At 37.0% G+C, this 17,676-nt stretch overlaps 1 pseudogene; it reads right to left on the bottom strand.

The window, feature by feature from the left end:
- Positions 1-13,798, bottom strand: part of LOC101518273 (E3 ubiquitin-protein ligase Hakai-like) — a 30,633-nt pseudogene extending 16,835 nt beyond the window's left edge.
- Between the last annotated feature and the right edge of the window lie 3,878 nt (positions 13,799-17,676).

Below are 17,676 nucleotides of genomic sequence, written 5' to 3'. Positions count from 1 at the left end.
TCAAATACTAGATGGAAAATAGAATATGGAAATGATACAGCAATCATACAATTTATTATGTCAGTTTTTCTAAAATGAATTTTGAACATCAAAATTATTAAAATATTTTTCTTGATATTTAGATGACCAGTTTTGCTAAGAGTTTGCTTTTCGTTTCAAAATGAAGGAGATTATGATATTTGGTTACAGGATTAAAGAGTGCATTTTTGGACATGAACTGGTGTTAATGCCTGTCATTTATTATCTAGTTCTAACCAGTTGGGGTGGTAGCATCATCGCCATTTCACCTACTGTGTTACTGATGCTGACAGTAAGTATAGAACAGCTTTCTTTATGCAGTGGTAGATTTGAAATCTTAAACATTTTGTCTCAAGGTCCTAAACTCTTAGCTTTTAGACTGTAGTTATATTACCGATGAAAATGCAAAACAAAAGAAATCAGATACTAAAAATACATTTGTGTTAACGTGATGTTGAAGCAGCTGTTTGAGGGACTGAACTTCACACTGTGAAAAATGCAAATACTCACCAGGGTGTAGAACCACACAGTCCATCATCCATTGTTTTAGAAGTGCAAATGGTCAACCTCTTCAAAAACAGTGTGATTACATCTTAGAGGGCAGTCACAGATTTACCATGTGCCCAGTCTTAACTCTCCTATTTGTCCAGCTGAGTTGGAAATATTTAGATGAAAACTCTCAAGTGATATTTTTAGCAGCTTTATTGAAATTTCCAAAAAAAAGTACATTTCATCCTTTTGATCTTCAATAGGTAAATAAGTTAACAAACTGACACATCTACCCACACAGTGAAACAATACTCAAGCACTCAAAACACAGACACAGAAAAATCTCAAATTATTGCTGATACAAAAAAGAGTCTCAAAATTTGCAAAATATATACTTGTAACTCTATTATATCCGGAAAAAGGCAAAGATCGAAAGATCCATGATTGTCAGGTGTTTGTGGGTAGTAAGCTAAAGAGGGATGAGTAAATAGAAAGTAGTGAGTGTGTGAGTGTGTGTGTGTGTGTGTGTGTGTGTGTGTCCAAGACTGGATAAAATAATGGGAACTCAGGTGAGATTAGTGACTATAATCTGTATAGTAAATGTTATCATCTATTTTACGTAATCTACTTCAAGCTATTAGGACTTGAAGCAGCACTCAAAATAGGATGTCAGCATTTCTATACCACAACAACTCCAAAATGCTCTAAATCTTTATCAAAAGTGCATTAAATCGTTAGTATTGGAATGAGGAACAAGTCTCAGATTATGTATATATTTGATTTTAATTTCTACATATATGTATATATATATACAAGTTTTCATTATAATGGTATCTTCAGCAACATTAACATATCATCTTAGTATGGAGAGTGAAAAACAAGACAACAACTGACAGATTTGTCTATTTTGCAAAACAATAAGGCAGGGCTCGGCACAGTAGCCTAGTGCCTAAATTGTTGCTTTGCTTGCACCAGGATCCCATATGGGTGCTGGTTCATCTCCCAGCTGCTCCACTTCCCATCCAAACCCCAGCTTGTGACCTGGGAAAGCAAGAAGAGGGGCCAAAGGTTTGGGTTCCTGCACCTGTGTGGGAGACCTGGAGAAAGCTGCTGGTTCCTGGCTCCTGGCTTCAAATCAGCTCTACTCCAGCAGTGAACCAGCAGATGGAAGATCTTATTCTCTGTATCTCATTTTCTCTGTATATCTGCCTTTCCAATAAAAAAAAATTCTTTAAAAACTACAACAAAGCAATACGATTTACTGCATCTTAAACATAGCAAATAAAACACCTGATTAATTAATCTTTGTAACAAACTTTAGCAGATGTTTAATCGTATCAGTTATCTTTTGTTCCATAATAAATAATTTCAAGGCTTAATGACATACAGCTGCTTATGTAGTAATTCTGGGGGATATAAATTTGAGTTGAGATTATCTAAGAAATTCTTCAGCTATATGGTGTTAAGTTTCGGCATATGTCTGTATTCAGCTGTTTTTTTGTTGGCTGTGATTAATGTGACATTTCCCAAGAGGTGACATGAATCAAAGGACCATATGTCTCCCATATTAGACTAAGTTTTATTCCTAAGTACTGAAGGCAATAGATTCATTCCAAATTGCAAATCCTTTTCATGAATTTTAGAGAACACACTTGCTTCTTTTCTCATTGACCAGAACAGGTAAAAGTCTGGCCATGATTTAAGTAGAGGAGAAAAAAAAAACTACTTCCTGATCCAATACATCAGATTCTGCCCACTCTGTGTTCTGCTTAGAAATGTATTCTCTTTATTGATGAGGAAACTCAAGTTCAGAGAGTCAATAACACAAAAAAATATATTAGGGCATTTCAAAAAGCTCATGGAAATGGATTTTATAAATTTTTTCATAAGAAACATTGTAATTAAATCATAATATTTTCATAAAGTTCCTCATATTCTCTGTATGTTTTGAAATATACATTCAAAATAAGAACTAAATTACCATAATTTTGTAGTAGTTCATGATGACCTAACTCCTGTTTATGGTTTACTTCTTCTGATAACCACATAGTGTTTTTCTTTTTTTTTTTTTTCTTTAGAAAACCTTGAAATGGTTGTAATTCTCCATCTGAATTTAGTTGCAATTTCCCTCCAAAAGTCCTGGACCAGTAACAGTCCTGCCTGATCAGGATTTCTACAGTTTACAATGAGTACAACAGGACAAGTTGGCAATACCACCCAATCTGAAAAAGCTCCTGTAATAGAAAATGTGATTCACTCCTTTTTTCAGTGAAAAATAAATGTCTTGTGGACATCAAGCATCAATCACCTCAACCAGTGCATCCATTCAAAGGCAAGAGGAAACTCAAATGATCAATTAGCCTGCATAATTTTCAGTGGCGTGGAGCAAGTCTTAATTGAGATTCTCTCACTGTACCGCTGAAAGTGACAGTATAGGGAGAAGATGTGCTTGAATAATACTAACATTAATATCGAGAGGAACCACTCCCATTCTCATCCTTACTGGCTGGGCCTGAGAATCACTCTTTTGGGTGAAGTAGCTTCATACATTGGGTGTTTATATATGAAATTATCGGCATCCTGAAAGATCCCATCTCCCACCCACGAAGAAGTTCTTATTAATTAGATGAAAGCATAACTGAGACTTCCAAAGCCCATAGTGTGTGTTTCAAGAATGTGGAAATTATGATAGGACTCATGAATTCCATGAGCATGATCCCACTGTTAGATTTATTTGCTGGAAGTGATGGCTTTGGTAGTACACTCTGCTGATTGAGATATTATGCCATTAGATTTAATATTCATAGTGTTTGGGGCAAACCTTTTGGGGCATAGAAGGAAATTTCATTGCCCATATCCAAATAAAAACAAACAGCTGTCCATTTTAGAATGTAAGTTTCATAATGTAATCCAATGGCCAAACAGGATGATCTGTGGAGAATGAAACCATATGCCAGGAAAGTGTCTCCATCGTCGACCTATTCAAGTACATGGTGAAAAGTGCATAAACTGATATAAACTTGCCCATTTAACTTTCTCTGTTGGTAGTAAAAGGGAAAATATGTAATAGTATGGAGCGAATTTCTGATCACTGGAAAATTTCCCTTCAAAAATGTCCCCAGAAAGGGGGACTATGGTGTTGCACCTGCCGATTTCTGTAGAGTGCCTGCATATTTTACAGAAGTATCTATTAACTGTTTCAATTACATCTGTTTACTGAGGAAAACCTTCTTGAGGGTGGGGGTTCAAGTTGAAAGAGTTGATGATATGTTAGTAATGGGGAATTATATGCTTTGAGGCCACTTCTTTACGAGCTGTTTTGTAACTCTGTCATTACCTTCTCAAACCCTATGCATATCCTCCAGCAAGCTGAGCGGTTCTAGACTGTAAATCAGAGTTCCTTGTGACCCACGATTTACCAACACCTACCATTGATATTTGGTGTATAGCAGAAGTTAAGTTTATTGAATTAACATACATATATACACATATACTTATGTTTGCAATAATTATCCATATTCATATTTGGATTGCTAGGGCACATGCTAACAGACACAGACACATATGCTCATGTAAGGACTGATGGAGTGCATATGTACACACAATATAGTTTGTTTACATGGAATCCAGAACACAAAAAATAGAAGGATTGGGAAGCTGTCAGCAGATTCAGTTCCTTTAAATGAATATATGCCAAATACCCTCACGTTGGTCTAATTCCTGGTAATGGAAACTTGCTGATTGTATATTATCTAGTCCAATTTCTTTGAAACGTCTGTACTCATGCTTTTTCAAATGTTATTCTGTCTTCTGTAAACCACCTCAGGAAACCATACTTGGACACTAAGTCCTAACCAAGCTAAGGTCAGCTCAAAATCACAAGGCCATATGTTAGCAGTTTCTCATGAACACATTTTCAATGATTAATAAAATTAGCCTGGGTAATTAGAGGATTGATATATTCACAGATTGGTCTCATTAGCCTTTGAACAGTCTGATGCCTCAGCTCAAGAACTCATCAATCTGCTGGATGGACTCCAAGCACCTTTAGTACTTGGATGATGAGTATCTTACCTCTTGGCAAAGCAACTACACAAAGGGCTAATGATCTTTAGCCTATCAATTCTTGATGATCAGTTTGCTTTAATGAGTATTTATCCTTCATAGCTACTTGGTTCCTATATATATATATATAGGAATTTTTAAGGTATATATATATATAGGAATAGATGTTAGAAGAGTCAGTTTTCACTTGCACAATCCTTAGTAGTATTGGAAGGCTTCTGGGAGAAAGTATATTATGATTAAGTAATTCTTAGAAATCTAACAATATTGCATAAATTGTATGACATTAAGCAATAATTTAGTTATCTGTCATTTGTTAAATGCATGCATAATTCACCAGCAACCTCTTTTACTCTGATAATTTGACTTTAAAATTTTCACTTTTGCCTGGCTCTATCCATGAATCACATTAGAAACATTTCAGATTGGTTGCAAGCATTAGGAAGGAGGTAAATTACTTTGAATCAAATTATATTAAGAATATTAATACATGTGCACAACACTTGGTGCAGTGTACATTCCTCAGAAAATTACCTTTATTGTAATCACATTTGTTTAATAACTTCTAAGAAATTTATCTATAATATATGTATAAATTCCTTAACACTAAATAAGGCTGTTTGCTAAATACACTGGCTCACAATATTCAGTTCATACAATAAATGAAAACTGTTAATATAAACCTATCTATAAGGCAAATCTTGACATGGGATTGGAGTTAATTTACTGTGTTGTAGTACAGGTGTCTGCTTATTTCTGTATTGCTTATAGTAATATTCAAATACATCCCTATGACAATTTGCCAAAGCCTGCTAATTTAGTTGTTTAATTTCAGGAGATATTAAACAGATACAAGATATACATAAATCGTTATTCAGAATTTTTAAGGTATTTATTTACTTGCAAAGCCAGAGTTTCAGAGATAGGGGGCGAATTGGAGATTTTCCATCACCTGATTAATTCCCCAAATGATTTCAATAGCCAGAATTGGGCCGGTTTGGAGTTGGGAAATGCAAGCTTCTTCCAGGTCCCCCACACAGATGCAGAGGGTCAACTTGGACCATCCTTTGCTGCATTTCCAGGCCCAAAGCAGGGGGCTGGATAGAAAGTAGAGCAGCCAGGACATGAACTTGTGCTCTCATTGAATGCCTCTGCTGGCAAGTGGAAAATTAACCTGTTATAACATAATGCTGCCCCATGAGAAAATGTTTTAACCATAGTGTGTGAAATAGCATAATATATACCCATGATATAGACAGTATCAGAGCTAAATAGACTAAATAGAATTTTGTTTTATACCTACATACTCACATACTCATTCAGTAATTGAAGCGTAGTTTTATTGTGTCCAGGTTATGATAATTATGAAGAATACTTTGACAAAAATTTGTTACAAGTTATGTGTGGGCATATATTTTTATTTGTATGAGGTACTCAACTAAAGGTAGAATTGACAAGATATGTGGTAGCTCTATTTACTTTTGGTTAGCTGTGCACTTGTTTCCACAAGTTACTGTTATTTATTCACGAATACAGGATGTTTTAATGTTTTAATGTCTTGGTTTCCTTTTCTGTACTTGTCTTTAAATTTTATTGAATGTTATTATCAAAATATATATGAAGAGGTACTGGATAAAAATTTGGTTTGTGTTTGTCTTATAACAAAATAATCTGGGAGTATTTTGTGTAGTTACCGGCAATTATTAAAAGATATTCAAATATTTTGTATTGGTTGTAATAGGTCGGCTTTTGGATCTGAGTTGTAAAGTTGTATTCTGGTTACAAATGCTCATCTGTTGGATAAGCTCCTCCTGGGATCTGGATCAGCTTTGTTTTTTCCTTCTTTGGTAGTATTCTTTGAAGCATAACTACATTTCATTCAATTTATTTTATTTTAACATTTTTCTATTTTTTCCAGCATCTTAAGAATCTATCTGTAAGATTTCTGTCTGCTTTCCCCCAAGACTTTTAACGTTTCACTCTACTTCTATGTCTGGTGCACAATTTAAGGTATTTTTTTGTAAGCCGTTTAATAGTTTATGAATTTATATACATTTCATTTAACTGCATCTAAAACTTGTACTGTCTTGAATTTTTTATAGAACATTATTTACTTCAAGGTAAAGGGACAGTGCAGAAGCAGCCACAAAAAGTGAAAGGGCTCTCCTGATTATTGACCCACTGCCCAAATGGCCCCTACATCCAGGCCTGGGCTTGGCTGAAATCTAGATGGCAGAGGACATCCGCCACGCCTCCCGTATGTGGGGGAGTGCCTGAGTGCCTGGATCATCTCTATAGCTTTCTGAGGTGCGGTGGCTTTGTGCGGAACTGGGTCAGAAGCAGGGCATCCATGATTCATTCTTGAGTTCTGACACGGGCTGCTGGAGTGATAATGATGGCTTAGCCACATTGTGCAGCAATGCCAGCGCCGCCACCGTCCCTTGTTGCAGATATTTCTTCTTTTAAAAAGATTACTTGACAGTAAATATGAGATATTTCTTATCCTAAATTTCAGTGCCATTTTATTGAACTCTGTATTAAACTTAGAATAGTATCATACCATATTAATTACTACAGCTTTTCAAAACTTTTAAAACTGACACAGTAGAGCTGCAGTGTGTGTGTGTGTGTGCTTGTGTGTGTGTGCTTGTGTGTGTGTGATGGTTTTACAATTCTGCATCTCTTGGAATTCTAAATGAGTTTTATGGATACATTTTGAATTTGTGTCAAAAATGGCTACTGAGATTTTGAAGGACATTTTCTTGACTCCATATATCAATTGGGAGTATTATGTCATGTGGGAAGTATTAAGCTTCCTGATCCATGATAGCTATGATAGCTTCCCATTCTGTGTATCTTCATTTTCTTTAGCTATTTTCATTTTCAGTCAAAGATTGCAACAATTGGAAAAAATGTATTCTTAATCATTTTAATGATATTGTAAATTAAATTTAAATAGAATGGAATTCTTAGACATTTCTAATTTACAGAATTCATATTCTTTATCATTAATCTAGTATTAAAGCTGGTATACTGGGCCCGGCGGCGTGGCCTAGCGGCTAAAGTCCTCGCCTTAAACGCACCGGATCCCATATGGGCGCCGGTTCTAATCCCGGCAGCTCCACTTCCCATCCAGCTCCCTGCTTGTGGCCTGGGAAAGCAGTTGAGGACAGCCCAAAGCTTTGGGACCCTGCACCCGCGTGGGAGACCCGAAAGAGGTTCCTGGTTCCCGGCATCGGATTGGCGCGCACGGCCCGTTGCGGCTCACTTGGGGAGTGAAACATTGGATGGAAGATCTTCCTCTCTGTCTCTCCTCCTCTCTGTATATCGGGCTTTCCAATAACAATAAAATCTTAAAAAAAAAAAAAAAAGCTGGTATACTGAAGCAAAACATTGATATTTGTAGAACTCTCGATGGCCACCTGCTGTTACTTCAGTAAATTTTACCTTTACAAGATTTGGATCTTTAGCATTATGTATGAATATATTAAAGATTTCATATCCTCTGATGAATCAATTTTCAAGATATATCTTTCTTTGTATTTTGTACTTAATATTTTCTTAAGGCTATCTGGTCTCATTATGGGCAAAATTTTTAGCTGCTGTTTGAATAGAATACATTTTACTTTTATTTTGCATCTAAGCTATTACTATGTTTAGATATAAAATGTTTGTTTTAAACAACATTTAGTTAGAGCATGTATGATTTTTTCCATTACCCAAAATTTGTTTTCTAAAAGCGCATTAAATTCATTCACCAATTACATTTTTAAAAATCTGTAAGAATTTGTACATTCCTCTTTTGATTTTATGTATTTCACATTTGCTTTCCCTACTGCGCCATTTTTAACGCCTTGTCATTACTCTTGTGTTTATTTTTCCATTATTCCCAAACAGTAATATACCAAAGAATACTTTAAAATTTAAAAACTTTTACTGATATTAATTTCATTTATTTCATAGATACAGTAATAATATGCTAAGTATACTTTCATTCCCATCCCATAAATCCACTTCCTTCTTTATTTAATATTTGCAACACATATTATCATAGGTTACTCTCATGACTATTCATAACAGTCAATAAGTAAAAAGTAGTTAGACTATAGCTCTGCGACAGTGTAAACAAAGACTAAAAACAGCAATCATATCACAAGATGTTCATTGCAGTCCTATACATTTTATATGCTCTATGTTAACTGTTGATATAAACAAAAATGGTGTTTGTCCTTTGAGGGATTGGCTTATTTCACTACGTTAATAATTTTCAGTTGTAAAAATTTCATTCTTCTCTATGAGTGAATAATATTTCCATGCTGTTTATATTCCACGTGTTCTTTATCCAGACAACAATTGTTGGACATATCTGAGGAATTGTTAATTGGGCTGCAATGAATGTTAGGGGACAGATAAACCTTCCACATCCTGGCTCCATTGTAGTTCTATGAATTTCCTGGAGTTGGATCATGGGGTAACATTATAGATCTCTATAATCCTACCAATGTGTTTAGCAATATTAGGTTATTCTGTCCTCGCATCCTTGCTTGCATTTCCATTTTTCTTTCCTTTTTAATTTTTGGATGATAGCTATTTAACTGGGATGAAGTGAAATTTCAATGCAGTTTTTGTTTGCATTTCCCAGATGGCTAATGATATTGAGCCTTTTTCATATGTCTGCCAGTTCAATTTTATAATTTGAAAAATACCTGCTAATATCCTCCTCCATTTCATAACTGGGTTGATTATTTTGTTGTTGTTTAAGCTTGTTATTCTTTATAGTTCTTGAATGTAAATCCTTTATTAATTACATAGGTTGAAAATATTTTCTCCCATTCTATCAGTTGTCTGTAAACTTTGCTGAGTATTCTTTTACAGTCCAGAACCTTATCAACTTGATATAATCCCATTTGTCTAGTTTGGTTTCCTGTGCTTCTAGGTTGATTTCCAAGAAGTTTTTCTTTTTATTGTATTTTTTTTATTGTATTTTTGTTGACAATCTTTACATAGTTAATTATGGTAAAAAAAAAAAAAGGTTCAGGGGGTATAAAGAAGTGGGTAATAGTATTATGTCCATATTGTTTCCATCATGTATCTGAGGTAAAGTGGAATATTGACTGAGAAGCCCCACCCAGTTTCCCATCCACCCCAAGTCCCGGATGTGGGGCATGCTCTGAGATCCTTGCTCAAATGGTTTTAATAGTTCTCCAGTTATGAATCGCTGCCAGTTTCACTCGATGAGGTCGTCCACTGATTGACACAGTCCATCATAGAGTCTTCATTTGCCCAGTATTTCGCTGCCAACATATAGCTGAGGTGGTTGATTGACTTGCTCTGTCCTCTGTCTTTTCTGATTTCCAAGAAGTTTTGAGCCATGCCAATGACTACCAGAGGTTCCTTCACATTTTCCTCTAGTAGTTTGATGATAGGCAGTTAAGGATTCAGATCCTTCATCCATTTTGAGTTGATTATTGTACTAGTTATAAGGTAGGGAGACTTGTTTATACTCCTACACATGTAAGTAGAATTTTGTCAGTATCATTTGCAAAAAGGACTGACATTTCCCCAGGGATTGATTTTAGCTAATTTGTTACAAATAAATGGTTGTAGATGCATAGACTGATTTCTGAAGTTTCTTTTCTTTTCTTTTTTTTCTTTCTTTTTTTTAAATAGGATTCATTTACTTTTTTTGGAAAGGCAGATTTACAGAGAGGAGAGACACAAAGGGAAAGATCTGCCATCAGCTGGTTCACTCCCCACATGGCTGGAATGGCCAGAGCTGAGCCTAGAATCAGGAGCCTACTCCATGTCCCCTACACAGGTTCAGATGCCAAGGCATTGTGCCATCCTCCCACTCTTTCCCAGGCTGTACACAGGGAGCTAGAACAGAAGCGAAGCAGCCAGGACACAAATTGCTGCCCACATGAGATGCAGTACCTGGAGGTGGAGAATCAGTCAGTTGAGCCAACATCTTTTCTTCCTATTGTTGGGCCTGTCTCTGTTCTAGTATCAGGCTGTTTTGATCCTGATTGTCCTATAGTATGTCTTAAACTCTAGCATCATGATTCTCCAGCATTTTGTTGTTTGACATTACTTTAGCTGTTTGTAATTTCTTGTGTTTCCAGGTCTGAGAAGAATGTCATAGGTAATCTGAGTGGGACTGATTTGCACCTGTAAATTGCTTCAGGTAATATTGACTTTTTAAGACACATATTAACTCTTCCAATCTGTGAACATGGCAGCTTTTTTTCTTTCTTTCTGTCTCAAATGTTTTGTAAATGTCATTGTAGAGATGTTTCACATGCGTGGTTAAATTTATCCCAAGGTGTTTAAAATTATTTTAAATATTTGCAATATTATTGATCTTAACAGTGTCATTTCAGCCATGAAAAATTTTGCATGTGCAAAGGGTATTGATTTTGGTGTGTGGAATTTGCATTATGCAACCTTGCAAAGCTCTCTGATGAGTACCATCAGTGTATGGTTCTCTATAGAATCGTGTCATAACAAACAGGGGTACTTTGATTTTTTTCCTTTCCAAATTTCATCCCTTAGATATTCCTGCCTAATATCCAGAATTATATTTAAAGAACTATATTGAATATTAGTGGCACAAGAGGGCATCCTTGTCAGTTTCTGCATCTTAGTGGAAATGCTTCCAACTTTTCCGATTCACTGTGATGATGCCTATGTGTTTCTTATATTTTACATCAATTGTGTTGAGAAATATTTCTCCTATATCTAATTCGCTAAAGATTTTTATCATGAAAAAATTTGTATTTGGTCAATTCTTTCTTTACATTTATGGACATGAACATATGGTTTTTATTTTTTGTCATATTCATATAATACATCATATTTATTGATTACCATGTGTTGACCATCTCTACACACCAGGGAGAAATCTCACTTGATCAGTTAGAATGATGCTTCTTTCTGATTGCTGGATTCGATTTACCACACTCAGGAAACAAAGATGTCAAAATACAACTGTGCTCAGCTGAGCCGATTCTCTCTACTGTAGTGCTTGAAATCAAATCCTAAGGTCAATATTTAAAAGAATGTCAAGAAACCAGACCCTGTGGGTTTTACAGCCACCTCTGTTAAGTGGCACCATTACATCCCCACACAGTCCAAGCTGAATTACAACACTGACTATACACAAGATTGTTTTCTTCATTGTATCTTCAGATCACAATGCTATTACCATTGGTAATGCGGTCTGTATCTTGTCTGATCTGTATGATGTGGTCCAGGAAGTGGGATTTGAGAAGGCGGACCCTGCATTCATGGGGGAGGTGGTGGCCCTCTTGGTGCAGGCCATATACCAGGATTCATTCCCCCGGCTGTGTAAATGGAAGACTCAGAATTCCTTGATCTTCAGTGAACTGGGGTGAAGAGTTAGGATTATAACGATGAGGAGGGGTGCGGTCACACGTGGGCCACTATGCTGAGGTGGGGGAGGTCCCAGAGGAGGATGGTTCATATAAGGTGGCAGGTAGGCAACAGTATGTCCAGGGGGAAGGGTAATTGGTGGTGGAGCAGAGGTCACTGGTGGAGGTGGAGCTTAGATAGACCAAGTGAGGAGTCCCTGCGGCCTGGGGAGGATGTGGCACTGTGTGGTTGATAAGTAGCAGAGGGGGGATTGTACGCAATGTTGCTGTGGAGGCATAATAACATGAGGGTGACCCTCAGCAGATCGTGGGTGACCCTGATATTCAGGGTGGTGCTGAACAGGTGTTGGTGCAGAGGTGGTAGTCCTCTAGCACCTGACCTTGAGTCATCCTGATTAGGGACAGTTATTAAATTGCTGTGTTTTCTTATTGACAACTCCACTGGAGGAGCATGGACATGCTTGTGAGGCTGGTTACAGTGCGTGTGTGGCGCTTGCTGCAGAGGCGGCAGTGGCATCTCCATGTGCTGCTTTGGTGGAATATGACCCATGTGGTGCTTCTCTGCCAGCATTATAAAGCGGCCAGCGATTTCAGCTGGTGTCGGGGCAATAGGCACATGAAGGTACATGAAAAGAGAACCTTGTGTGCACTGCCCAGTTCACTGCACAGGATCACTACAGCCTGGACACATCTTATCTCCCTTTTTCTCATGAAAAATAATGCAGTCATAAAAAAAAAAATGCTTGCATGGATCAGTTGTCAGTAGTTTTTAATAGATAATTCACATTTGCCACAGAAGTGAACCCTTGTGTTAGTTATTTAAAACAGTTTGAGTTCTAGTTCATATGATATTACGATATTATTACGCGCAGCTAATTCCTACAACCTGGTTCTTTACCGTGAGCTGAAAACACCAGAGGCAACGAGGTATCTTAGGAGGTTTATTCCAGCAGGGCAGGAACGGGGTGGAGGTGGTGGAGAGAAAAGGGGGGAAGGGGAAGAGGTAGGGGGCAAGAGAGGCCGGAAGGAGAAGAGAGAAGAGAGAGAGAGAGAGCAAGCCGCACCTTGGGGCCTTTTTGTCTGCAAGGTGTGGGGGGCGGGGATTGGGAGGGATTGAGGGCAGGCCCCAAGGGATTGGTGCCTGCAGGTGAATGCCTAGGGATGATTGGTGAGTGAGAGGGGTTGGGAAGGGGCTGAAAGATTGGGGTGGGATTCTCAGGTAAAATGCTGGGTTGCATCTGATTGGTGGATGGCTAGACCCAAGCAAATTTCGTGAGCTGTGAGGAAGAAGAAATGGCGCTGGGCCCAGGGTGGGATATTCGAATGACTCCTTACACCGTGTATCAACCTTTTCACCTTAGATGTTTATCTGAAAGTCCCAAAAAATGGTGTCCAGGAAATCATCACCGATTTCTAAGCAGTTCACCCCCTTTACAGTCATAGCATTCTTCTTCATTACTATCAAATTCTTCTAAAGTGAAGCTGAGAATATAAATGTATGTCTCCGACACAGTAGGCTTCTCACACCTGTTTTGGCCCTGAAACTGGTGAACAAAGTACCATAGCACATAAGGTTGCAATTCACCATCCTGGCTAAACCAATCACAACACCTTCATGACCAGCATCAGCCTTGGCAGGCATCCTCAGTCCTCTGAGTGGCAGGTGCAGGTGTCGCTTTGTGACCGTGTTTGGAAACGAGATTTGTAGGAATCTATCTGCAAGCATCAAGACCACCCAGTGATCCAGAACTATTAGTGCCTTGTAACTCACTGTCACTGTGATCGGAAATTCTTCTCTTTATTTTCAACCAAGCATTTTCTTTTATTCTTCCCATTATAGCCCGCTTCCCCCTTTTTTTGCTTAACATCAATTTGCCATTAATTTATAATCATTCTGTTCAGGTTTGTTATCCTGAATGCCTCCTCTTTGTCTCCATTTGTTTTGGTCCTATTTTACAAAATACAGTTTCCCTGCAATTAGGAACAATTTTATAATTTCTGAAAATTGGTGAGATCGAATATACTTGACGTTTTCGTAGTTACCTAATATTTTCTGTTTTCTTACTTACAAATTGATGAACAAAATGTTTAAATTATTGATGATGTGCTTCTATACTTAGATAGAACATAAACTTAGATAAGGCCTTGTTCTATTAGTTATCACTTTATTTAATGTCACTTAATGTATTTAAAGGGGAAAAGGAAGAAGTATTTTATGACCGGCATGAAGTGAATCCCCAAATAGTACATCATCCGCATATTTTAGAACCACAGATAAACATATAGAATGAGGCTTATTAAAGACTTGTGTTCCACATATTTCTCATTTCTTTCAGTTCTGCAATGTATTATCATGGTGTTCAGGAATTTAAAGACAATAGAAGATACAGATTGCATTAAACTTTTAAAATTAAAGATAAAAACCACATCTAGTAGATGATGGAGGCAAGTGGCAAGAAACTGGAAAATATTATAATAAACACACCCCCTGCTGTGATTCTCATTTCTAGTTCTAGCAGTAATTCCAAAGTACATTACTTTGACACAACAATGTATTTTATATTTGCTAGTCAGGATGTGATGCCCTTGTGCAAGTCAAATGTATTCATGAAAATTTTTATTCGTGCAATTTTCTCAGTATATAAAATGTAATAAATGCTTTCTAACTGGTAATGTGTATGAATATTTAATATGTTTGAAATACTTGAGTCTATATGTCATTATCGTGCTTCTGTAGTCATCAAATATTTATGAGTAATTTTATTATGCTATTATTCAAATGATTTTCTTATAATACCACAGGTGAATATAAGCTTTTGGTGATGTTAGAGCTTAGAAAACATTTCCACAGAATGTTAAAAATCTGCCAGTGCCCTGCAGCTTACTGGGAATAAATACTTTGGCCTCACATAGGATTTTAGTTGTAACAAAGATCTCCGGACTCATGAATCATGAGAGGTGAAAACAGGAGAACATATGGTAGCTTTAGCACATTTTCCCCAAAGAACTTGCTGTTAAGTTTTTTTCAGAATTTCTCTTAAATTTGACAGAATTTACTCATCTAATTTTGCTATAGAAGAAAAAGAGGCTGCTTTATAAAGGATGCTGGGAGCAGATCTGGTTGAATACATACCAGTGGATTTACCAGGGTATTACATATACTGTGCTTGATGTTTTGCAGATAAATACACATACAGAATTTCAGTATTCAACTGTACAAGTAGTTAGGACTCCTTTTATATTAAAGGTTATGAGCACAACTTAGGCACTTGGCACTGTCTTATGTCTAGGTTCCATGAAGATTGACCTGTCCATAAACATAAATTAAGTATAAATTCTTCACAATTAACTCATCATATTTTAGGGGTACAAAAGAAAAATAATTCAATAGCCTTACTACAAATAACTAACTAGATTTATATTAGTGTTACCAGTTGATATCGGGGTTTCCACATCTGGTTATTTTTTTTTTTTAATTTATTCTTGTTGTTTTTTTTTATTTGAAAGTCAGATATACTGAGAGGAGGAGAGACAGAGAGGAAGAGCTTTCGTCTGCTAATTTACTCCCCAAGTGGCTGTAAAGGACAGAGTTGAGCCAATCTGAAGCCAGGGGCCAGGAGTTTCTTTCAGGTCTCCTATGTGGGTGCAGGGTCCCAAAGCTTTGGGCCGTCCTCAACTGCTTTCCCAGGCCTCAAGCAGGCAGCTGGATGGGAAGAGGGGCCAGTGGGATTAGAAACAGCACCCCTATGGGTTCCCAGAATGCAACTAGAGGACTTTAACCACTAGGCTACCGCACCAGGCCCCTCCACATCTTTACTACATGATTGGAAATTGAGAAATTAAAATCTCTTCCCAACTGTAATAGGAAAAAATCCATTTTAATAATTGACTTGCTTTGTAATCATTTTCTTTGCTGCAGAGAAAAATGTAGAGAGAAGTGGAAGAATTGTCAGTGTAAAACACAAGTTAATTTCTGAAAGTATCAACAAGTATCATTAAAGAGAAGAAAGACATATTCAAATGAAATAAACAGTTCATGCACATAAAACACCGTGAATGAAAATATTGGCTTTGGAGTTTAATTGTGTCAGATGCTGATACAAGTCACTCAGCTCTGTAACATGGTACAATGATGGAGAATGTAAGAATGGAAATCAGGGTGAACAAAATCTCAGAGATGAAAAATGGGAACAATACTGGTTTGTGATAACAAGCAAAATGTGCCAGAACACCGTATCTGATGTCTTGCAATCGTTGATATGTTTTAGGTTGTCAATATTTAATAATTAAGAATCGAAAAAGGATAATTTTTCCATGTATTTGTTATATATTTTGTTCCAGCTGTATATTAGCACTGACACTTTAAGCATAAAATAAAACATGCATGTATATTTTGGCACAGGAGTACTGATATACTGAACAAGATTCGGTGTCGTTTTTTTACAGGACTTGTGTAATTTGCATATATGAGTACAAAAATTAAAAGCAACCAGTGCCTCATTTTAATTTATTCCTAATCCTTCGAGCAAACAATTTCTCTGACATGAGAATCAAAAGACATACAAGTGCCCTTGCTACGGAGGGTAATAGCAGAGTGTTTGTTCTGTTCTAACGCAGGTCTTGCGCTTATATGCCTCAGATTTCTAGTAAGTATTTTTTGTGATGATTACAGCATAAAACAAGCCTCATATTAGCAGACAAATATGGGAGATGAAGCCTGGAGAACTGTCTCCAGCCATCTGAGACAGACATGGGAAGAGATACACAAAGTAAAGCTTGTGTAACGTTCTTTGAAATCAATGTTCCCAAAGTGCCTAGGTTTCAACATGTATTGAATCCCAATGCATTAGTAAGAAAAAGCAAGCAGTGATGAGTGTTAGTAAAATGAAAGAATAATCAAAGATATACAATATTGTCAGTGGGAAAACGTAAAATGAAGCCGAATTGAGATCAATTACATACTCAAAAATACAAACAAGTAATAAATATGTTGAGAAATTGGAATACACATCCATTACTCTTTCCGGTGTAAATTGCCAGACTATGGTTAGGAAATTGGTATTATCTACAAGTAAATTCATATATATGTATAATATAATCACATGAAAAAAATATATGTGTGTACCTGAATGCATTATCTGATTAGAAATTAGTACATTTTATTCAAGTGACTAGAGAAACCAGTTATACTTGATTCAAGTAACAAAACACTTTACAGGAAAGGTAGTGTTCAGACCAAAATCATGTGATATGTACTAACTTAAGTTTCAGTGAAACAAGGCAATAGCAAAACACACTTTTTTTGATTTTTAAAAAAAGATCTACTTATTTTTGTTGCAAGGTCAGACAAAAAGAGAGGACGAGAGACACAGAGGAAGATCTTCCGTCTGATGATTCACTCCCCAAGTGAGCCGCAACGGGCCAGTGGGTGCTGCGCCTATCTGACGCAAAGAGCCAGGAACTTCCTCCAGGTCTCCCACGCGGGTGCAAGGTCCCAAAGCATTGGGCTGTCCCTGACTGCTTTGCTAGGTCACAAGCAGGGAGCTGGATAAGTGGGGCTGCCGGGATTAGAACTGGTGCCCCCTGGGATCCCGGCTTGTTCATGGTGAGGACTTTAGCCATTAGGCCACGGAGCTGGGACCTTGTGATTTTTTAAATGTCCAACCCTAACATAGAGAAAATGAAACACATTAGTGCAGATCAGGTCAGGAAT

The sequence above is a fragment of the Ochotona princeps genome, chromosome 10, assembly GCF_030435755.1.
Source record: "Ochotona princeps isolate mOchPri1 chromosome 10, mOchPri1.hap1, whole genome shotgun sequence".
NCBI lineage: Eukaryota > Metazoa > Chordata > Mammalia > Lagomorpha > Ochotonidae > Ochotona > Ochotona princeps.
This window is presented reverse-complemented; position numbering and strand designations above follow the sequence as displayed.